Genomic DNA, 24,085 nt, shown 5'->3' with positions numbered 1-24,085 from the left:
TAGACCAGGGATTATAGATGTGGATTGCCAACTCTGGCTTTACTTGTGTTCTGAAGATTCAAACTCAGGTCCTCATCCTTATAAGAAATGAACTTCGCCCACATCTGCCAATCCTTCACATATGTTCTTATTCAGTCTTTGTCCAACACATGTTTTACCTCTATTGAGAGCTGGAAAAGAATTTGCACACTGTGTATATTGTTAACAAAGAACAAATTTGGAACTTTGCACAGACTGAAATGGTTGCAGTTATTCCAATGCAAACACTTGAGCATATGTTTGCAGCCTTGGGAAGGGTGCTGAGTTCATAGATCTGTGGGTGTCTATACTTATTGCTATTGAGAAAGCACATGGCAGCTGAAGAAATGAACAGAGTAAGAGAACCAGAAATCATCCACCAGAAAGATATACATTCAGGAGCTTACCAGGACAGTTAACTTTTCATACGTTGCAACATGGAATTATGATATTTTCATTTTGAAGAACACCTTTAGGCCAGTGAATTACTCAGCTGATAAAGGTCCTTGCTGCATTGTCTGACAGCATGAGTTCTTTCTAAAGCTCACATAATTGAAGGAAGGAGAGAACCAACTCCCCCCAGCTGTCCTCAGCTTTCTCATTTATGTATGCATGTGAGTGTGCATGCATAGATACACATGAGTGTGTGCACACACACACACCAATAAAAAGTAATACAAATTTTTAAAAAGATATTAAACAGATAATTTCTTTTTATGATAATTGAATGGAATTATCATTATGTATATAGATCAATATATAAAAGAAATAATACATTCTTGCTTTCTGTTATTTTCTTCAGCATTGTTTCCAGCAATGCATGTGTGGAGAATAGATGAAGTTTCAAAAAATGTATTTTAATAGATATAGAATTACATCACTTTCCCCCCTCCATTTCCTCTCTCCAACTACTTCTATTTTCTCCTCAAATTAATGTCTACTTTTATTTCTTATTATTGTTATATATGCATACACACTTATTATTGTTATATATGCATACACATGCACACACAAATATATAAATACTATCGGCTGAATTCATTTTCAATTTTTTTGTGTTTATACGGCTTCATGCTAAACAAGGAGTAAGTAAAGTTTTAATCTGCCTTTGGGGACAAAATGCATGACATTTAGGTCCTCAACATTACCATAAGCATGATATTTTGAATTTGACAGACAATATTACTGAATATGCAAAAGGTTTAATGTTTCCTATGCTTTATCAACACATTATAAAGTAAAATGTTTGTGTTTCCACTGAAAGGACACAGTACAATTTTAAAGTTCCCCTCATTTGGAACTTTGCTGACTCTTAGAATCTCCCCAATAAGTGTTTGTTAAATCAGTAAACTCTAGCAATAAAAGCATCAACATTTAAGTGACCCAAAGATAATCAAACTCCAAACATTAAAGTGTTGGCCTGGGGATGAGAAAATAGATTTGATAGAAAGCAATTCTATCTGAACATATTTTGACTTGATTTCCTTTTATTCCTAACTGCTGGCATAGATCATGATATGCGGCAAATGCTAAAAACTCTTTGTTGGTTGCATGGGTTCTTTTTTTCATTTGCAGTTATACTCCCTTGTTTACATTTCTTTGCACTGTTTGTTTGGTTAGTGATGTGGTGTTGCAAGCAATACAGAGCAGTTAACTTTGAATGCTTGTGAGCGTCCATCCTCAAGAGTCCATAAATAAGGTACTTGAGAAGTAAGGGAAACTTTCGCATTTCATAACAGATACCCTGCTGCCTTCATTATATGACCAAAGATAGACGTAATGAGCATGGACAGTAATAAGCGTGAGTGAGAGAAAGAGAATATAAGGTTATGGAAAAACAACACATAAAGATGGTGATTGAGAGGGATGTGGGAGTAGATGGCTCATTTGAGTTAGAGAAAGCAGAAGTATACTGAAGAGTAATGAGATACTTGGTTAGAAAATTTACAGAGTCGGGACCCTGTTGATGAAGGGCTTAGGTACCAGACTCTAGAATTTAAGTGAGATGGCATGGGAAGGAGAAAGTGATTCTAGGAGATGGCTCAGTGAACAAGTCGCTTGGGATAAATGGCCCTGGCGAATGTGCCTCATAAAACATCTGGCTCAGCAGCTGGGCATGAAGCTCATAGCTGAAGGGTCAACACTCTTGGGTGGTTTTTTGGAATCTGAAAGAAGTACAAATGCAAAAAGTGTCCCAACAGTAGTATGTGGGGATGGGTGGGCCGAAAGTGAGCTGAAGGGTGTGAGTCAGAGACTAAGGGATATTTGGCTGGTGTTTTGTTTATTTGGTTTTGTTGTTGTTGTTATTGTTGGGGTATTTTTTTTTTGGTGGGAGGGTATGTGCTTTTTGTTTATTTTTATCCAGATTAGTAGATTTGTTTACAACCACTCTTGTAAAATACTTTTTAAAAATACAACTAATGTCTTTGCAAGTTACAAATATCAACTATGATAACCTAATTTTTTTGGTGGATAATATACATGATTAGGCAAAAAGAGGCAAGGTCACACTGGAAGATGAATTATCAAATGACAGTCAAAATCTAATTATGACTCGCTCTTCTTGATCAAATTATTCCCTCTTAGTGTTCCACCACCATGCTAACTTCCTGACCGATATCCCTGTTGACTCTGTCTACCTCATCAGCCACCAGATTGACCACCAGACTGACCTGAGTGGCCCAACCTGCTCTATCTGGGATTAAAAGATGAGTTTCTACCATAATATTCTTCATTTTCATGTAACTGGTTGGCAATGAGAGTATCTGATCTGAATCATACCACACGACCTGTAATATTTCTGACTCAGTTTTAAGAACATCAAAATAAATACTCATATTTCCTTCTAGGAAGCTCCTTCAGGCTATTTGAGAAGAAGTGTTAGTTCTCAATTTTGTGTTAAGTTCTTTCCAAGCACAGTTGGCATCCTGTCTTTCTTCTGGGCATGCCAGAGTCATCGTTACAAACCCCTAATCAGAGGTGATCAGCTCTCATGGTTCGAGCTCGATGCACCAGAAATGTGAGCTAATGCTGTAGCCAAAGCATCCACCGTCCCTTTCTCTTCTACCAGTTGTTGCAAGGAGGCCACAACCAGTCCTTGAGTAGATGCTCAGGAAAATGCCAACAGCAGCAAAATAAACAGAAGCTAGAGACCTGATGGTGTCCACGCTTTTAGATTTAACTAAATCTATCATCGAAGGAACTCTACATATTTAATTGTAATTCCTGCTTTCTGTTCCACATCTCTCAGTTGACCTCTTTCTCTTGGTTGATAAAGACAGACACGAACTCCTGTCCAGCCAGCACTACCTGCGCATCCAGAGTGATGGATATAGTCTCTGGCGTCCTTCAAGCTAACTTTTTGTGACAGTGCAACATCCTCATGAAAACACTAAGCATTTTGCTTGCTGTGTGGCATCATGGTCATTTCAGGAGCATTTTTTATCTTTCTCTTACAGAAGATAACAGCCCTTGCTTCAGATCTACTGCTTTTACAGTATAAGAGACTACGCCCAGGTGGGCTGGTATCTTAAAGGCTACTGGCCGAAGGAGAAGGAGCATCTACAACACTGTATCTTTAATGCTATTGGCTGAGGAAGCAAAATGTGCTCCCACAGCAGTCTTTGATATGCTCCGGGGTCCCAATATCATTCCAAATGTGATTAATTTGGCTTTGATATGATGTTCCATCACACCACACCACACTGAGTTTTCTAGTTATATCTTTGAAATTTTTGGCTTACTTGGTTTGCCAGTTGACTTGTTAGAGCCAAAACAAGTACCTTTGGTGAGCAGCTTTTTAAACTGCTTTTTGAATTCTTTGGAGCCTTTCATTCAAGTGTATGACAAAAGAGAATGTCTTTCCTGTTCATGTCTGGGCTTTAACAATTATATTTTTTCCTTAATATAAAGAACCAAATGTTTTAACTTGACTAGGAAAGAGATAAGCTACTACTCAGCCTTTCAGAAGCTGTGTAGTCTCCCCAGAAACAGAGAAACTGGAGATGGCTCGTTTCTTTTATTCATGTGTTAGAGTCTCTTCCACTTACCACTTGATTTTATGAGAAAAGTTTTGATTTTTTCATATTCTTCAACATCTTCATTTGGTATGTCTTTTCATCTTGACTTATGACATGGGGAGAATTCATCTGAAAGTTTACTGAGTCCATCTTTGGTGTCTCCATTTATCTTATCTTTTGTTTTAACATAAGCTGGGATTGGGTGCATCCAAGTCATATGTGACATCTCTCATTACTGTTTTCTCATCAGGGTCTTAATGGTACCTGACTTCCTTCTACCACTATGTGAGTTTTCTTAGCACCTTAAGATCCCTTATTGTTTTAGGCTTTGTTTTTGTGTGCATTTGTTTTGTTTTCTTTTCTTTTTCAGGTTGAGGTTGGGGTAGAGTCTTTAAAATATTCCTCTACAGTCTTCTGGTGGACTGGGATCATTATGCATCTTTAATTAGTTTAAGCTACTTGGTACTCAAGCAAAGATTCTGTAACGATTAAGCTCAACTAATACAATTTCAGAGGTTCGGTCTATTATCATCGTGGCAGGGAGCAAGGCAGCATGCAGGCAGACATTGGCTGGAAAAGTACCTGAGGGTTCTACATGTTGATTCTCAGACAGGAAACGAGGGCATTTGGCTGGTTTTAAGACTGGTTTATATTGTAGGTATTAGGGACCACAAGAGACCACGATTCTCTTGAACAAAGACAACAATAAATATTTGCAGTTGTAGAGAATTAATTGGCATACTTGTGACAGCTGAAACAGCAAGAGTAAGTAGGCAAATATAAAGGATATTTAGAAAAGGGAGAGATAACAAAATATCAAAGTGAGATTTAGTTGGTTCTTAGAGTATTGACTAATCTGACTGGAGGAAATAGGAAAAACTATGACTGAGAAAGTAGGAATATAGTGTTCTGAATAGGAAGATTTCAAGGGAACACACCAACCAAGTTATTCTTTGAAATTCTTCTCAATGAATTGTTAAAATATGCCACATGATTCCTGTAATAACTGACTAAAATGAGCAATAAATATAATACCTATAACTCCATTATTATAAATATTTCAAGGTGAAAATATGTTCTAAATTTAGGCTTCTAAAGTGTGCATGCCAAAGTTCTATGAATGTGTAACATGAGGGGTCTGCTTGTTTGTGTTAGCTCTAGCCTCTCACTGGCTAACTCTCACATCTTGATTAACCTATTTTTCTGATCTATGTTAGCCATGTGGCTCAGTACCTTTTTTCAGTGGGGCAGATCACATCCTGCTGCTTTGGTGGTCTGGGCAGGAGTGGGAGGAATCAGCTTCCTCCTTCCCAGAATTCTCCTGTTCTCTTTACATCATTTCTACTTCCTGTCTGGTTTTTCCTCCTATATTTCCTGCCTGGCCAATCAGCATTTATTTAAAGTATGATTGACAGAATACAGACAATTCTCTTGCACCATGAATGAGGGAAAAGAAAACATGGGGATAAAATTAAAATCTCAAGCTGTGAAATATATAAACTTGTATTCAAGGCATGTTTTTGTAAGAGTGCTGCATGGAATTTGCATGGTATCCAAGGAAATAAGGGACTGACAAAATCAGCTCATATTCAGCCCTGATTTATTCAACCCTCTATTTGCTTCCAAGCATTAAGTTCTTTCTGTACTGTTATATTTCATATAAATATAAGGTGATTTAACTATTAATCTTGGGCCTGGTGTGATGGCTCAGTGATTAAGTGCCTTTATTGCTCTTCTATAGGACAGCAGTTCAGTTCTCAGCACCTACATCAGACATCTCACAGCCCCTTGTAGCTTCATCATTAGGGGATCTGGTACCCTCTTCTGACCTTTGGGTACCTAGTACACATACATACATACATAATACATACACACACATATATTAAAAATCTTTAAAACACTATTAATCTGATGTATCAGGAATATCTTGTAGCCATGAACTGTTCTTCATGTAGAACCAAGAAGATTAGGTAGGAACAAATGTCAACTCTTTCTAGTGCTCCTCCATTTGATTCTGTCACTATAATATTGACATCACCATAGATATCCAGGTCTTTTTTTTCTAGGGATGAAATTTATTGACACCATATTGTTTAAGACACTTAAATTGCCAGCAGCTGATGTTTGTGTGAAAGGACAACCAAAGGAAAAGAAAAAAAATCAAAACAATTGAGCATAACATATTCTGAAGGATGTCATTCTCAGTAAGAAAAGACACCAATTATTTTGAGACTCTTCAACTCAGGATATTCAGAAGTCAAATTCAAGAAGCAAAATTTAAATTTGTATTTGGAGAAAGCTGTTTACTTTTCCAGAAAACATTGATTAAAATATTGGAGGTACAGCACAATGGTCAAATGTAAGACTTATCTAACACTGCAAGGGTTGAATTCCAGACTCTGTGCCATAAAAACAAAGAAGCCCACAAAAGCCTTACTCAAGGAAAAGAAGAGTGCGCTAAGTGTTAGAAGGCTTGAGCTTGAGATCTGAGATATCTTTCTACCATTAAGGAAGTGATAACCCCAGGCCGTACTTTAACTCATCAACTATAATATTTTCTGATGCATTAATATATAGGCAATATTATTCCAGTTCCAAAATTAACACCAAATTAATAGACTCTATATGTTTAACAAAAAGGTATTAAATAGCCAGAGCCTGGAAAGCACTATGTGAAGTGCCGCTGATGGGAGCTCTTAAAATGAGAAGACGCAGTTCTGACAAGCGACTTAGAAAAAGGTAAATGCCAATGCCAATTGGAGCTAAGCAAATTCTGTAACCAAATACTAATAAACTACCATATAAAGTGCCTTCTTGATGAGGTGATATCACCAAACAGATAGTATTTGTGAATTATTAATTCACGCTAAGAATTTGTGTTAACAAAAAGCAGCACACTTTTTAAATATTTTGCAAAATTATTTTCAGCTGTTTTTGAGATGAAAAGAAAATATTAGTTTTAATATTACCTAAAATTTTAATATCTCGTATAAATGAATATTCATTTCTTTGAAAAGATATTGACCTCATAACTGTCATCACCATTAACTCCTTGAAGCAATGCTTAACACCAACATCAAAATGGAGTCCCCTTTTACTATTTAGTATTTCATCATCCCAGCTCTACGTGACAGACTTGCAAAGAAAAATGAGGTCTCCAAGTCACTCTCAGATTCTCTGCTAGATGAGCTTGTAGTATACCTAGATCTGTAATAAAATAATAGTTACCCTCAAATACGAGTGAGCCATTTTGGTAAGAGTGTAAATTAAAATGGTAACTACTGACATTTTTGTCTCTGTATCCAAATATCTGTTCTATATTCACATAGAGTCAATCTATATTTGCCTATATTTAAGTATGTGATGAAAATCTATAAAATTTAGAAGGGAAGTTAAATCTCTTCACTACCAGAACTCTTTAATTATAGCAGGAAAAACACCTACTTAATGTAAAGAACATATGTATACAGTAGATAAGAACTCTTCAACAGAATTTTGTTTTTTTGTTTAAAAGAAGGCCACATTTGTGTTCATATTCAACATCTTAAAAAACTTGGTAGGAATATATTATTTTCTAAGTGCTATGATCAAACATTTCTTGAGAAGTACCTTAACTTTCAAAAAGTCTTATTTTGGCTCAGTTTGAGTATATACAGTCTTTTATGGCAGTGAAGGAATGGCTGCTGAAGCATAAGGTGTTGGTTACTTTGTGTCTGTAGTTAGAAAGTAGAAACCGATGTCTTACTTGGTATGAAGTCTCTCTGTCTCTCTGCCTCTCTGTCTCCCTCCCTCTCTCATATTTATTTCATTATTCTGGGGATGCTACCACCCACATCCAGGTTAGTTAATCTCCTTAGTAAACCTCTCTGGAAATACACTTTCAGATATACTCAGAGATGTGTCCCTAGGTAGTTCTAAATCAAGTTATAATGAGGATTAACCACCACAAAGGGTGGGTACTTTCTCTCTTGATACACATGAGCAGGTAACTCCGGTGTGTGCACACACATATTTTTCTTTTGAAGGGGCTCACAGTCTTCTTTTTTCCAACATATGAGTATGTTTTGTAAATCTCCTTTCTCATTCTTTGTATCTAAAAAGAGAAAAGACACAGGAACAATCTCCTGTATAGTTGTCATGGAGAGAGATGAATTGCTTTTCTTAGAGGGATGTGGAGTGGAGGAAAGGTGATGCACTTCTACTGGAAGTAGAGTTTGTCTGATGCTCCGGTGAGGAGGGGGAACAAGATATAAGATGCTGGAAAGAAGGAAAGGGAGAGTTCTTTGTACTAAGAATGTCACAAAAATCTAGGCATTTCAAGATATACTCCATGAGACGAATCCATGCCTGATACTGTTCTGGTGGCCAAAAAACTGAGACAAGGCAGGTCATAGACCTATGGGAAAAGCAAACACTACTGCTCTGATGAAAGAACTTGACAATAAAATGACCCTGAACAATATTCTGCTGTCCTCCTGGTGTCTTGCCCAACCATATCAGAGGGACTTCCTCCTGCTGTAGATGCTAACAAACACAGGCCCACAACTGGACAGTGTGCAGAGAGTGAGAGTCCATAGAACACTAAGTCCTAAATCCAATGTCTCCATCAATTCCTTCCACTTAGGCTCAGAAAACTTTGTAGAAGAAAAGCCTGAAAGACTTTGAGATCTACTAGGATGGACAAGAGGGCCTTCTAGCCACAGCAGAACTGACCCACATAGGAACTAACAGAGACTGTAGCAGGATACACCGGGCCTGCACAGGTCTAAGCAAGAAGAAGTTCCAGCTTGGACAGGATCCCCAATCTCTAAGCCAGAATCGATTTCCAATTACAACCACTTGAAAACGAACATTTAATTTTCTTCAAGGGAATTCCATAGGGTATGCAAACCACACTTAAGAGAAGCAGAAGAAGTAGAAGGCCAACACTAAATGAATTCAATGGTGTTTTCGGAGATACTCCGTCTCATAATTCTATGGCCGTTTTTGGCATTACTTGTCCTCTGCTTATCTATTATGGTTCCCAATTTTGTGTGTTTATAGTGCATACGTGTGTATATACACACATACAAGCATGCATGCAGACATACATACATATGTCATGCGTTCTATTTTTCTGTTTGTTTGCTTTATTTTATTCTTTGTGTATGTGTGTGAGTGTGTGTCCTGTTCGTTTTAGAAAGAGAGTGAGAAAGAAGGCATGGAGTTGGGCAGGTGGGGAGGATATGGGAGATGAAGGAGGGAAAAGAGTGATTAGAATGGACTGTGTGAAAAAATATTTTAATAAAAATTCTTATCTAAAAAAAATCTTATCTAAATAACTCCTAAGTGCACTAAATATTTGTCTGTGTATCCACAGTAAGGTGTAACTCTCATCCTAGTCAAAGAAGCTTCTCTTTGCTGTAGCTACAAATCATCACTGAAACCAAAACTGAACAAAATGCAGAAAACAACTGATTGTGGAGTGCTTGTCTCCAGTAGACGCATCTATAACATAACTCCTGAGCCTAAAGGTCAGGAAACACAGAAAAATATGTGAGGCAGAAAAAATGAAGGCCCATAGGAACAGGAAGTCTACTGTGAGATTGTAGCTCCTAACAATGATGTGGCTACATCCATGATACCACATATGACAACCTAAAAACAAACAACAAACAAAACAAATATTGACTGTAACAATAGACATGCTAATGTGGAAGAAAGAAGTTTCACAGGGCTCCACCTAAGACAAAGAACTAAGAACCGTGAAGAGAAGGAAAATTAGTCTTCCTCAGGAATGAGCCACTTAATTGGATATCCATATCTACAGGTCAATCCTGAAATCACACACACACACACACACACACACACACACACATACATATATATATATATATGTACATAATGAATACACTAGGGCTGGACAAGCCATAATTAGTTATTTATAGTGACATTTCAACTGTATCTTAATAAATAAAGACTATCTGAAGATCTGACAATAAAACAGTCCCGCTGATTATCCTTACAGATCAGATTATGGTAACACACACCTTTAATCTCGGTATCCATAATGACACACACTTTTAATCCCAGTTAAACACTAGTTGCCATAGAAACTGAACGGTGCATGCCTTTAATGATGGTGATGCATGCCTTTAATCCCAGTCCTAGAGAGGGATATAACATGGGGGAAGGCAACTCTCAGATGCAGTCTCCTGAGATTCTGGAGGCAGGGTTGCCATTTTCAGACTGAAGTCGAGGTAAGAACCAGTGGCTGGCTGTTTTGCTTTTTGTTTCTTCAGGTTGTACCTCAACTTCTGACCCTTAGATTTTATTAATTGCACTAATTAAATAAAAAAAAACACTAAAAACATGAACATGATGGCAAAGAAATGGGAACAAAATAATTGCTGTGGGGGTCAATACTGAGTGTCAACAGACAAGGTCTAGAATCATCCAAGAGAGAAATATCTGGGGCTGTCAGGAATTGTCCAGACTATTTGTCTCTTGCGTGCCAGTCAGGATTTTCCTGATTAGGTTATTTGAAATGACCCATCCAAAGAGTGATAAGCACTTCCTACCTCCCAGCAGCCATGGCAGTCTAGATGTGAGGAAGGCTGAGTAGAAAGCTTTTGTTTTTGCCCGTTGTCGTTGGCTTTGCCAATAACATCGATGCCCCTGCTGCTGCCCATGGCTGACATGACAAGCAGACTCTCCTGGGCACATCTCTATGTGGATTTCATGAAGGAGTTCTTTCATTTACTGTATTGTTATTGTCCTACAGTTTGAGCAAATGTTCACAAAATAATTATTGATTAATTTTTGTAATAGAAAAATAAGGGGAAACTGTATGGATTTCATGAGGCATTACTCTAAACCATAGGAGGAAATACATGAGTTTTTGCAGGTTTTTGGATCAAATACAGTTTTGGAAACCTATGCCAGAGCTTTGGTATCACAATATTTGTAGATTGTTTCTGAGATTATTATTCTGTCACTCAGGTTTGAAACCCAGAGAACTAGGAAGATCATAAAGATGGTTTAAGTACAGAAAAACTAGAATGATCTCAATGATTGACAGTTACAATAAAAGCAGATGAATTTCTTTCACACTAATCCACTGATATTGCGTGGTGAGTCAACTGTGCTATAGAATCTATTATTTTTCTGTCAGGTTACAGAGAACTCGACCTTCATTTTAAGATTTGGGAACTGAAACTCCTTAATGGAATTAACGTCTAACCTTGTCATTCACACACAATGTGAATATACTTACCATTACCTAAGTACTTTGGAAGCCCAGATGTCTAGGGATAGTTTTATTGTTATTGTGAGCTTACACACTGAGTGGAAAAAATCCTCAACTGCACTCACATATTCAGGCTTGTGTGGGGGTAGAGAGATGATAGATAGATAATAGATAGACAGATAGATAAGTAGATAGAGGCAGATAGATAGATAAATAGACAGATAGATAGATAGATAGATAGATAGATAGATAGATAGATAGATAGATAGATAGATAGATAGACAGACAGACAGACAGACAGACAGACAGACAGACAGACAGGTGTGTATGGTTTGGAATAGTCATGCATTAAACATCAGGAGGCTAAATATCATGACTTGGATATGCCTTTGAGTGTGATAAAGGAGGTGGCAGTTTGAGCAGGTCTGCTGAAATATAAAATGTAATAAAGAAATCATCAGTTCTCATTTTATGATAGAATACTAGAGACTTGATAGATATCCAGGAAGCTAAGGAAATCTGGCCGAAGTATGAATAGGTAAGAGTTATTACTTGACTGGTGATTTATGTAATTAATATAAACAGAGTCAGAGACTCAAGGTGTATACCACGCAGAGCTGCAGCAATAGTGTGGCATCGGGTAAACCTGGGTCATAACCTTTTACTTCTGCACCTTGTCAGCTGTGAACTACTAGACTCATGACCTAGCTAACATGCCTTGAACTCTGTTCCTCTTTTTAAAAATAGGGCTTGCACTGCTGAACATACAGAGGTCTTGCTATCTAGCAGAAGGGCTGGTATAACAGTAAATACACAATAGCTCCTCATATTCTCAGTCTTCTTTAACGAAAGATAAATATTTGCTCCCATGTTAGTCTCTTTTAAACATTTGTTTTGAAAACTCATTTGCTTCATCCCTCAGTGAGTGATGTGGGACAGCGCTGCCACATGGAGCCCTGCAAAGGTTCATATGCCTGATGAATTAATGAAGCAGCAATCACTGCTACCAGAAAGACGTGACGGTGGACTAGCCCGTAGGAGTACACTATGATGCTTATGAACTCCAATTACTCCCAATCGCAAAAGAATAACAAGGTTTTAATTAATGCCAACATCTGGCGATTAGCTAGCCTATAAATAATAACATTCCCTCGGGATTTGAAGTGTCCCTTTTCTCTGGTCCATCTGTGAACTCTGGGGGGCCATTATGGGGAGCACTGGAGATCACAGAGACAGGGAGACCGGAAGCTTGATGATGATGTACAGCTCAGAAGCTATCACAGGAAACGCCTCACTTCACTCTTTTCTGGGGAGGAATTAGGTCTTCTCGAGGACTCTTCTAAGGGAACCTTTCCCCCAGATCTGTTCCCCAGGTTGCACATGTCAGGCTGGCACTGTTGAGATGCCAAAGGTTTTTTCTTTGTGGGGACAGCATCATTGACACCCAGTTCATTCTCATTGGTGCTCCTTTGACGATGCATCTTCTCTTACCACACTGGCTACTGAACACTATGCTTAGTCTTTTCAAATGTCTGATTAACCTTTACTAAAATTTAAAGGACATTAGAGTTGCTAAGCAGACTGCCTCAGTGTCGTTAATTCCTGTTGATTGTCTATCCCTGTGTGTGTCTAGGTGGGCCACCATTGCACTGGGAACGCGCACATCCTGGGACTCCTGCTCCTTCTTACTTACCTTGTCTCCACTGCATTCCATTAGCATCCCTTCTGAGTGATGGAGTGCCTTCCCTGTAGAGCAGCATTTATGCAAGATTACTGATTGTCTTGCTCAACCTCTTTCAGTTACTTGCTGAGACAGCCTGTCTCACCTTGGGCGACTCCAGCAGAGAGGAACTGTGTGGAGGAGTTGTAAGCTCCATGTCACAGACATTTCCGATCCTGTAAAGGGTGACAGCCATCTTTTCACATGGTCTTAACCGCCTCCACGGCTGAGAGTATGCCCCTCCCTGCGTGCACCAACAAGCATGGCTCCATCTGCCAAAGGCAGGCACTTCTCCTTTTCTACCTCCTGTCTCCTTAAACTGTCTCAGAAATCTAACATTCAAAATTTTGCCATGTCCTACATTAAGGATATGGACTTATTTTACTCTGACCCTCACTCTCACCAATAGACAGGTCTCCCAGACAGAAACTAAGCAAAGAAATAATGGAGTTAACATCTTTCTCTTCAAAACATAAAAATTCCCAAATCCAACAAAAATTAAAACAAACTAATAAAAAGAAAACCAACAAGGCAAAAAAATATAGCAGAACAAAACAAAAAGCACACAGAAAACCAACTGGTTGTCCAATTCAGCTAGTTCTGAAAACATTTCATATGGACTGCTTAGGTTATAGTTAAGAATATAAGCAGACAGTGGTGACTCACGTGTTTAATCCCAGCACTTGGAAGGCAGAGGCCGGTTGATCTCTGAGTCTGAGTTCAGCCTGGTTTACAGTGAGAGTTCCAGGACAGCCAGGACTACACAGAGAAAGTCTCTCTCTCTCTTTCTCTATCTCTCTCAGTTTCTCTCTCTCTCTCTCTCTCTCTCTCTCTCTCTCTCTCTCTCTCTCTCTCTCTCTCCCTCTCTCTCTCTCTCTCTGTATATGTATGACACTCACACACACAGACATATATATGCATGCAACAACAATTAGTGAATAAAAGACCATGAATTTGAAGGAGAGGATGGAGGGGAATAGAAAGGGCTTTGAGGGAGAAGAAGGATGGGAGAAATGTGCTAATAAATTATGGTCTCAAAAATTGAAATATTAAGTAAATAAACAAAAACATGGAGTACATTTTGTGATGGTCAACTATTCCTGGATATGAGTCCTGCCCTAGGTGTGACTGATTTATCCAATGACATTGGAGAAAACCGATTTTCTATTTCTCAGGAGATATCAATTATGTGCCCTCCCTCCTTTTCTCCTCCTGTATTTGGACTAAATTTCTTAGCAGTTTCTCAAGCTTTAATCTTTCATCTTATATAAGAATAAAAAATTTCCAGTTTAAAAATGATAGCTCATAATATTTTGAATAATTCACTAAAATGTTTTGAATATCTTTTATGAAAATACAGAAATTTCTCATTTTTGAAAGATGTTTTCAAAATCTTTAAATCTATAACTCCAGTCAAATTTGAGGATGTATTAGCAATACAATTCTGGATAGACAAAGTACACCTTTTCTCCTTGGTATGCTAGATGTTCAACAAACATTTATTGAAAATTGACTGTGTTATAGGTACTAAGGATTCATTGATCCACATTAAACAGTCTATAAAATAATAAAATGTTTTGCAACAGTGTTGACTTGAAATATGCTGCTCCCTCATAGCTCTCATTTAGGGTATTGGGATTCAACAGCTTGCTTTATACAAAATGCCTTTGTCCCACAATCAAAATTTGTTTTTAATTAACCACTGTAGTTTTTTTGAATGATTAGGATGTGAACAACACTCTATAGTTTAAATGGCATATACACATAACTTCATTCTGTTCAAATATTCATGAACATGATCAGATGTCTAGAATAATAGCACAATAACATGTTGTATCTGTTTATCTTACACACTGGACTTCTCCCTGTCTGCTGGGAACTATGCAGTGAGTCTGTAAAGAACTGTCTAAGCCTTTTAAAATGATTGTGCTGGAATTTGAGAAAGACAAGGAAAATTTTGACTTTTCTGTACTAAAAATCAGTTCATTGCCGAAAAACAGGATCAATGTGAAATGAATAGAGCAGAAAGATTTGTGCCTTTCCTAAGCTCTTGTAGGTCAATGGTGAAAGAATGAGGGGTGCTTCTGCAAAGGGGTTCTCCCTGAGATGCAGTGCTGGGGACCACACTCTTCACACTGGCCTTGTGCACATTACTGTTTCTTTTTGTCCTCCTTTCTCTCCCCTGAAGCTCCCAGTCATACTGCTATTACCCCCTCCTCTGACTTAAAGTGTTATGGTTCTATAATTCTTCTATTAAAATTCTTGGTTTGTTTTCTATTATTTCCTCTTCATACCCTTTCATTAGGGAACATGATAAATACTACACTAGGGAAACCGAGCCCTCTTTGACTTCAGTAAATGTAGAGAAAATTAGGCAAATCAAAAGTTACTCAGAACTAAAGTAGTCTGTAGCTTTCATTAAAAATCAATCAAATTTCAACACCATGACTATACTATGAAAGAATATTTGAGAAGAAAATGGCTTTTCCAGCAAGATGCTAACCTCTGTCACTAAAAGCCTTTGTTAGTGTTCTCAGCAGAGCTACTTAATCTTTAAAAAAAAGAAAAAAAGAAAGAAAATCCAGTCTTTCTCAGCTTCTCCAATGGCCAATTAGTACCTGGCTACAAAGTTCGAGAGCTGACCCATGGATACTGCCTGGATTACTGGAGTGGAAAGCCCTTCTGTATATTGTTGCTTTTATTAGTTAATAAATAAAATAGCCTCCTTAGCCTGTGATAGGGCAGAGTAGAGCAAGGTAGGGAAAACTCAAATGCTAGCCATTTAGGCAATAAACTACTCTTTCCTGTACTGCTTTATGTTACGCTGTTTGAAATGGACAGGCAGGACCCACAGAAAAATGACTGCTGAAGTTGCCTAAAGAAGGTGAGATGGTTCTTCAAGGTTCTTGCTTCATGAAAGAGTCTGCCAGACATTCTGTAAGACACAGAAGAAAGTGACTGATAAACTGCCAATATAGGAGAAACTGTCTTTGAAATTTCCTGCTTCATGGAAAAGTCTGCCAGATACTACGGGCCTGTAGGCTGAAGATTAGATGTCCCAACATTACAGAACTTAGAGTGACTGTTCAGGCAGGGATATGTCTCTGTAAATTCTAGAGTTTTGGAAGTTGCTAACAATGCACTTTCTGTTTATTTAGGTAATATTATATCCTTCTAGAGACTTTGATGGAGTTGAAAAATAGATATAGTTTTCTTTAGTTATAATAAAAATAAAGTAGATATAAATATTTTAACTAAAATACTTGCTTTATAACTGTTTTGTTACATGTAATTTTGCTATGTTAAAAAAATTTAATAGAATATTGAAGTGGTAGATTTGAGAAAGAATAAGGTTTAAATTCTTTGGTTTCCTTTTCATCAATCCATGTGCTGTCTGTATGACCATAAACGCATGCTTTAAAATCGCCTTACATAAAAAGTCTTCAAAAAATAATTATTATGGTTAGTCTTCTACTTTCCACACAGGATTATTGGATGGATCAAAAGTTAATGCATGGGAAAACTTTTCGAAACCACACAGAAGTCATTGTTTAACAACTAGCTGAAAAGAATTCCTTGGCTTACGTTTGTTCAGAACTGAAATTTGGATCAAGGTCTATATTTAACAACACATTATCTATACAGACATTGTCGATTAGAAGGAAGTAAACAACAAAATATTAGAGGAGATGTTTGGCTAGAGGAACATCCTCTGATTAAGACACTAGAAACATGTTCATTGTCTTGTTTGTTTGTTTGTTTTTGTTAATTTAGTGGGTTGACCATTTGGTTCACTATATTGCTGGAAGTATTCAAGTTAAAATAAAGTTAGTTTCTGAAGTGTTTTCATTTGAGCTGAAATTAACAGTGAGTTACAAGGAAATAATTGATGTAAAATAGTCTCTCTCTGTTTCATTCTCTATATAATTTCATCTCTTTTAAACATCCCATTGTTTCTGAGGTTCATGACTACAGTACTGAAATACTGAATAGAATTGTTTGATTAGGGAACTTAGAATATGCCAGCCCTGACTTATTGACTCTTTAGAGGTGGCAGGAGGAATACCAGAATCTGAACTAGAAAGAAGCATGTGGGCATAATTTTATATATTCCTGAGTCTACAACTCTACGTGTGTGTGTGTGTGTGTGTGTGTGTGTGTGTGTGTGTGTACCCTACCTGGATAGCATATTTCTATGCTCCAGGAAGTCACTGGGAGGGTAGAAGGGACTTGTGCTGTTTAATGTTTTTAAAGCATAGATTGTATTTAATCATTTTAACTTTAGTCATCTCCTTGGTTATTTCAAAAAAGTTAAAAATTATTTTTTGTCTGTTTTGTGCATTGGCATGTGAAGTTCTTGTACTTTAGCACATGTGGTAAGGAAGCAATATGCACATAGATTATAACTTATTGTGAGTGATAGAATAGAGAATCTTCTATTTGACTGAATTTGTGAGGATGTTCTAGATAGATGGTTGACTTTTCTAAGAGGACATTGCTCTGTGTCTGGATGGAGTGCAATTGTCTCTTGGAAGCTTGACTTTACCTTCTGCTCAATGCCTCCCCCTCCAAACACAGCATAGTGCCCAGGGTTCTCATTAGTGATCTAGCCCCCTCAGATCATATCATTACAGTCTGCATCCTGAGCTCAACCTGCAATAATGTCCTGTTTCCATACACGAAGGTCCTCTTTAGGAAACTCTGCCCTTACCTGTGGCTTCTCATCACTTCTATGTTACTCTTTTCTTTTGAGACAAACTCAGATGCCACACATTGAGAGAGAAATGCTGGGAATCAATGCTCAACCATGACGATGGGAATGGTTAAGGAACTGGTGCCCGGTTATCCCTGCTCCCTCACTCCTCCACGTGAAAACTGAGAGATGCACACGTTAGCTTCTCACAGCATCCTCAGAGTTGAGTCAGGGTAAAATCTATGCATTCACAGACCCTGTGGTGGCTATGTACCTTTTCCTCTATTACCTCTTCCAGCTGATCACTGTCTTAGGTTTCTCATTCACAGATGAATTAGCTGAGTCTTGTCATTCTCAAAATGGCCTGAGGAGTCTAAACTAAATTAAAAAGTTAGGATTCATTTCTTTTTGGCTTCTACACGTTGTTTCTATCTAACACACTAACTTTTATTTGTTGGAAGCATAAACAATTTAAATTATAAAAAATATCTTGCACTGAAAACAGAACAGCACAGGCCTGTGTATAGACTAAGAGAATTATGGGAGGATTCAAGAAGGCTGGTCTGTGGTTCTAGTGCATCTTGCCTTGACAGTTCTTTATTTTTATTTTTTTTAAATTTATTTATTTATTAAAGATTTCTGTCTCTTCCCCGCAGCTGCCTCCAATCAAGTCCCCCTCCCTTGTCAGCCCAAAGAGCAATCAGGGTTCCCTGCCCTGTGGGAAGTCCAAGGACCACCCACCTCCATCCAGGTCTAGTAAGGTGAGCATCCAAACTGCCTAGGCTCCCACAAAGCCAGTACGTGCAGTAGGATCAAAAACCCATTGCCATTGTTCTTGAGTTCTCAGTAGTCCTCATTGTCCGCTATGTTCAGTTCTTATAGGACATATTGACAGAAGTGATATTTATAGTAAACTTGTTATATAAATTTCCATTGAAATTGTCTAAACAAGATACTAAACACCAATCCCACACTTATTTTATTTGCCACGAAATGTGCTCGTATTGCAAATCATTTTATAACTTCAATTGGGAAAGGAAAAGTCATACACAACTATATTGTGATTACAATGTTTATTGGCAAGAGAATTTTTTTCTTTGAATTGTTTTACTTTTTTTTATTCTGGTGAATAAAAGAAGACAGGGCTTAATTGCTGTTAAGAGACACCATTAACACAGCAATTCTTAAGCAAATAGAAAGCATGTAAATGGGGCTGGCTTACAGCTACAGAGAAGGAGTCATGATCACCATGATAGAAAGCAGACAGGCCTGACCTTGGAGCAATAGCAGAGAGCTTTACATCATGATCCATAGGCATCAGGCTGAGAGAGTGACAGAGGACCTGGCCCGGGACGTTGAAACCTCAAAGTTGACTCTTGTGATGCACTTCCTCCAACAAGCCCACATGTTTTCATTCTTCCAAACAGTCATTAACTTGGTCCAAGCATACAGATACATGAGCCTGTGGAGGTCACTCCCATTCAGACCACCATAGAGGCTCATCCATCCACCTTTAGTATGTAGCACTTGGTATTCTGAGGCAGGAGAATTGATATGAGTTTGAGGATAGCCAGAGCTCTATAGTGAGTTTCAGATCACCTTAGACTACATTAAGAGATTCTGTCTAAAAAAAAAAAAATTTTAGCATGCGAAGAAATTGAAACTTAAATGGAAAATATGTTACATAAATACTGGGTTCTGGCACTGGAGACCACTTCCTAAATATAAGTCCAGCATCACAGACACTGACAGAAACAACTAATAAATGAGACCTCTTGAAACTGAAAAGCTTCTGTAAAGCAAAGGACAAGGTCAACAAAACAAAACGACAACCTACAGAATGGGAAAAGATCTTCACTAACACCACATCAAACAGAGGTCTGATCTCCAAACTATACAAAGAACTGAAGAAATTGGTCACCAAAAGAACACGTAATCCAATAAAAATAAATGGACTACAGACCTAAATAGAGAACTCTCAACAGAGGAATCTAAAATGACTGAAAGAAACTTAAGGAAATGTTTAACATCTTTAATCATCAGAGAAATGCAAATCAAAACAACTCTGAGATTCTATCTTACAGCTGTAAGAATGGCTAAAATCAAACACACTGATGACAACTTATGCTGGAGAGGTTGAGGGATAAAGGAAACACTTCTGCATTGCTAGTGGGAATGCAAGCTGGTACAACCCCTTTGGATGTCAGTGTGGCAATTTCTCAGAAAATAATAAACAACCTTGCTCAAGACCCAGTAATACTACTTTTGGGTATATATCCAAAGGATTCTCAATCGTGCCACAAGGACATGTGCTCAACTATGTTCATAGCAGCTTTGTTTGTCATAGCCAGAACCTGGAAACAGCCTAAATACCCCTTGACCAAAAAATGGATATGGAAAATGTGGTACATTTACACAATGGAATACTACACAGAAGAAAAAAAATGACATCTTGAACTTTGCAGGAGAATGGATGGAACTAGAAAACATTATTTGGAGTAAGATAACCCAGACACAGAAAGACAATTATCACATGTACTCACTCATAGGTGGTTTATAAACATAAAGCAAAGAAAACCAGCCTGCAAATCACAATCCCAGAGAACTTAGACAACAATGAGGACACTAAGAGAGATTTACATAGATCTAATCTACATGGGAAGTAGAAAAGGACAAGATCTCCTGAGTAAATTGGGATCATGGGGAACTTGGGGGAGGATTGAAGAGGGGAGGGGAGAGGCAGGGTGGGGAGCAGAGAAAAATATAGAGCTCAATAAATTTTTTTTTTAAAAAGAAACACATGGCTCTTTTCCAAAATGACTTTTGTGCAAAACCAAATTGAGATCATTCAGTTATATAATTCAGCTAATTGGAAAGTTTTTTTTTGTAATTTTAGAACAATAAAAGGTATTTATAAAAAATAAATAAATACTGAGTTCTGGGCTTTATATGGTTTTAGTTTAGTGTAAATAAAATGCATGATTTAGTTAATTACAAAAATTACAATTTCATTTTAAAAGTATTTAGTAAGAAAACATAAACATTCAGTTAAAATACCTAAAATTTTGCTAACCATGCATTTTCAGGATTATAGCTACTAATACTATCACCATATCTGAGTTATTAATTTTAAAAGGAGTTTGGAAAGGAATAGTGACATGATTGATCATCTTCCTGGTTCCATAGACCAAGATTTTGTAATTGGGCTTGAAGTTCACATAATAAATTAATCACATTAAAAGCACATCCAGGACACTTAATACAATTACAATGATCTACAACCACCCCTGTATCTGGTTCCAACATATCTATCTTCATTACCCCAACTGGAGACCCGTACCCACATACCCTCCCATTCCCTGGTAATCACCAATGTGCTTTCACTAAGGATTTACCTATTCAGGAGATTTTGTAGAGAGTCATGCAGTATGTGGTCTTTCTTTCAGGCTTAATACACTTGCGATACTGTTTTTGTGGTTTCTTCATGTAGTAGCATGTCAGAATTTTATTTCTTTTTATTACAGACTAGGCTTCTACTACATATGTTATGTGAACAGAGTTTCTATGAACACGTGCGGATAAGCATCTGTTTGGATCCCTGTTTTCAATTGGAGAACATTTAACTAAAAGTGGAATGTTGAGTTAAAGCAATTTTATCTGTAACATCTTGAGCAACTGCCAACCCTCCACAGCTGCTGCATCCTCTGCATCCTCACTAGTAAAACACAAAAGTCACAGTGTCCTGCATCCTTCCCAACATTTCCTCCCCCCTTTTGGTTTTGTTTTTTGTTGCAGCCATATTGGTGGGTGTGAAGAGCTAGCTCATTGTGAGCTTGTGTTTTGTTTTGACTTTTCTTTTTGAGATGGGTTTTGTTATGTAAAAATAGGTGGCCTGAACCACTATGGCCACTGTGGCTGACTTTGAACTCCTTAATGACCTATGATAAGCATCTTTGTATATGCTTTTTAGCTGTTTTGTATCTTTGGAAAACTTTCTCAAGTCCTTTCTCCAGTGTTCAGTTGATCTGTCCTGTCAATTGTTAAATTATATGAGCTGTCATTATATTCTAGATACTGGACCCTTATTAGATATGACTTAAAAATACATTCTTGTGATTTGAGGGGTGTCCTTTCAATTTCTTTATAATTCCATTTAATGCACAAAAGTTTTTAATTTAGGAAACATCCACCAACTTGCTACTTTCTTTTTAGTTGCTTGGAGTTTTGGTGTCACACATAAGAATCCATTATCAAATCCAAGGTCACAAAAATTTAGTCACATTTTCTTCTGTCTTAAGTTTGGTTTCTTATGTGTAGATTGATGATGCATTTCATTTAAATTTTAAACAATGTTGAAATCTAGTTTCATTCTTTTACATATATGCTTCTGATTGTTATTATATTTTTGTATCTGCTCTAATTTATAATTCACTCACCTTCACTGTTTCCTCCTTTCTGCTAAAGTTAGGTTTGATTTATACTCTTTCTAGTCCCTGGTAGAATAAGAGCATTATTACCAGATCATGCTTCTTTTAGAACTGACAGCTGACAATTTTTATTTGAGCACTCATTTAGATACTTTGGGATATCTTGCTTCTAATTTTGAAGAAAGCAAGAGAAGAGAATGTAAATTCAACTTTTGATTAGCTTAATTGGGTTCCCTGTGAAACACTGAGGTAGAAATAGTAATTAGGAAGCAAGTGATGGTGCCTAGGATTTAGGAGAAGGGTGTAGATTGAAAAGACAGACTTAAGAACATAAAATGAAGCATGAATAGAAGTCATAATGATGGATACTAATTAAAACCATGAATGGCATAAATTATACCTAAAAAGGATGGGCCTTTCACAAATGTTAGCATCTGAAGCTAAATAAGAAACAAGTAGTCAGTACAAAAAAAATGGCAGGAACACATGAAAGGTCTTTAAGGATGGATGTGAAATAGAGAAAAAGTGTTTGAGCTTAGATGCAAAGATATTGAGATGATGAGACAAATCAGGAATGAACGGTGTTTTTCAGGTTCTGTGACAGTGGATAGGGCATCAGCAGAAGCTGCTAGTTAGTTATTGCTTTATTGGATTGCTTAATTTTCTGTGATTTCTTCACCTATACATAAGTCTGTCACTGGCAGGTTACCTTGCTGTTTGGTTCTGAGTGATCTTGGCTCCCAAACTCACCCCACCAACTATGTAGTACACTGTGGCCACATACTCCCACATCATGAAGTAGCAATTAGGGTGCATAGTAGAATCATTTGCCTCTCATTTGATGAAGCCAACTGTTGCTTCTTAGATTCTTAGCTTTTAGAAGACTTTTCTCTGTGACCCTGTTAGTGGCTGTCTCTTCTGCACTAATAGAAAACAGGTCAGCATTTTCTCATTAGTATTCTACTACAACAGATGAATGCAAAATATTTATTTAATAGTTTAGTTAGAGATATTTAGAGTCCCTGGGAACATACCAGCCAAGCACTGGTAGGGTGAACAGGTAGGCTAAGGGTGTAGTGGAAGGAGTAGGTTGCCTGACTAGCTTAACCTCTGAAATAACCACACAGAAATTGTATTAATTAAATTACTGCCTGGCCCATTATATCTAGCCTTGTCTTGGCCAACTCTCACATCTTGATCTAACCCATTTCTATTAACTTGTGTTCACCACGAGGTCGTGGCTTACCGGGAAAGATTCAGCCTATCTGACCTGGCAGCTTCATGGTGGCTCGGGTCTATCTGCTGCTTTCTTCCCCTCAGAATACAGTTATATCTTCTCCGCCTATCTAAGTTTTGCCCTATCAGGCCAAGCAGTTTCTTTATTGATTAACCAATGAAAGCAACACTAATACAGAAGGACCTCCCACACCACAAGGGCAGATCTTCACCAGTTCCACCTTTCTTCCAAATCAAATCACACAGTCTCTTCTCTAGCACTGTGGCAATCTGCTGCAGCTTTCCTCCCCTCTCGCTGCTTCCCCCATATCCAGTGGTTCATACAGCTGCTCCCCTCCAAGTACCCCCCCCATTCATTGCTTTGTCCCAGCCCTGAAATCCAGCATGCATTCCCTGAGAACCCACAGGCTACCCCAGTCAGGGAAATGACTAGGTTAAATGTGCAACTTTCCACTCTGCCTCCTTTCCTCCAAATCCAGTCCCCTGATCTCACTCCACTCTCTGTGGCAGACCACCTGCTTCAGCCTCCTTCTCTTTGCCCCAGTCTTTAGCTGCTCTCGTAGATCTTCATTTCCAAACTGCCTCCCTACTCTGCCTGTTTTCCTAGGTCCAGCGGAGGCATTCTCTGGGAAGCCACCAGGAAAGCCTGCAAGGAAGCAGGGAGGTGAGCTTCAGTTCTTCATTTTCCCCTCCTCTGTTTTATTACCAGTCCTCTAGTCCCATCCCCACATCCTGAGCAGACTT

The 24,085-nt window shown here is 37.9% G+C and overlaps 2 pseudogenes; both read right to left on the bottom strand.

Annotated features, from left to right (window-relative positions):
* Positions 1-2,619: 2,619 nt before the first annotated feature.
* Positions 2,620-3,579, bottom strand: LOC142838509 (ATP-dependent RNA helicase DDX50 pseudogene; annotated as a pseudogene).
* A 22-nt stretch (positions 3,580-3,601) lies between these two features.
* On the bottom strand, positions 3,602-13,181 carry LOC142838508 (ATP-dependent RNA helicase DDX50 pseudogene; annotated as a pseudogene).
* Between the last annotated feature and the right edge of the window lie 10,904 nt (positions 13,182-24,085).

Source organism: Microtus pennsylvanicus, chromosome 19, assembly GCF_037038515.1.
Source record: "Microtus pennsylvanicus isolate mMicPen1 chromosome 19, mMicPen1.hap1, whole genome shotgun sequence".
In the NCBI taxonomy this organism is placed as follows: Eukaryota; Metazoa; Chordata; class Mammalia; order Rodentia; family Cricetidae; genus Microtus; species Microtus pennsylvanicus.
The sequence above is the reverse complement of the archived record's forward strand: the minus strand, read 5'-3'. Positions and strand labels throughout refer to the sequence as shown.